The sequence below is a fragment of the Propithecus coquereli genome, unplaced genomic scaffold (genome assembly GCF_000956105.1).
Source record: "Propithecus coquereli isolate 6110/MARCELLA unplaced genomic scaffold, Pcoq_1.0 Scaffold19734, whole genome shotgun sequence".
Taxonomy (NCBI): Eukaryota; Metazoa; Chordata; class Mammalia; order Primates; family Indriidae; genus Propithecus; species Propithecus coquereli.
Genome location: NW_012144672.1, coordinates 1 through 939, shown reverse-complemented (window position 1 = coordinate 939; position 939 = coordinate 1). Strand labels below are relative to the sequence as shown.

The following is a 939-nucleotide window of genomic DNA, read 5'->3' as shown; positions in this document are numbered from 1 at the left end:
TTGGAGAGGAACTGTTAAATCGATGTGAAAAAGCTTTCAGTGAACACTCATGCCTTAAGACTCACAGGAACACTTACTTTAGAAAGAAAACTTGTGAGTGTAATCAGTGTGAAAAAGCCTTCACAAAACACTCTTTTACTCTACATAAGAAAACTGATATTGGAGAGAAACTTCTTAAATGTAACAATGTGAAACAGCCTTCAGCCAAAATCCACATCTTCTGGTTTGCAAGAAAACTCACCCTCAAGAGAAACTGTATAGATGCAGTGACTGTGGAAAAGGCTTACCTTCCTCCTCACACCTTAGGGAATGTATAATTCATGGTGGAGAGAGACCTTATGTTTTTAAGGAGCATGGGAAAGCCTTTTCTTATTCTATGGGCCTTTTTGTACACATGCAAACTCACAGAGGAGAAAAACCCTATGAATGTCAGTAAAGTGGGAAAGCTGTCTCTCGGTCTTCGTATCTTACTCCACATTTAAGAACTCACAGTAGAATGATGCCTATGGAATGTAAGAAGTTTGAGAAAGCCTTTGCTTATTCCCAACGTCTTACTAAACATGTAAGACTTAACAATAGAGGGAAACATGTTTGCAAGGAATGTAGCAAAGAGTTTGTTTCTCAAAACTTAACGTTCACATGCGAGTTCACACTGGAGAAAAACCGTGTAAGTGTAATAAATGTGGGAAAGCTTTCACTGATTGTTCAGGTCTTATAAAACACAGGCGAACTCACACTGGAGAAAAGCCTTATGAATGTAAGGAATGTAGAAAAGCCTTTGCCAGCTCCTCCCATCTTACTGTACATATGAGAACTCATACTGGTGAGAAGCCTTATCCATGTAAGGAATGTGGGAAAGCCTTTAGTAATTCCTCTTGCTTTAAAAGTCATATGCAGACTCACTCACCCTGGTGTAAAACCCTATGACTGTAAGCGATG

General features: G+C 39.2%; 1 pseudogene across 1 annotated transcript; it reads left to right on the top strand.

Annotated features, from left to right (window-relative positions):
• Nucleotides 1-5: 5 nt before the first annotated feature.
• On the top strand, nt 6-933 carry LOC105809639 (annotated as a pseudogene). The gene has a single exon (XR_001137453.1). The product of XR_001137453.1 is annotated as a zinc finger protein 559-like (transcript).
• The last annotated feature ends 6 nt before the right edge of the window (nt 934-939 follow it).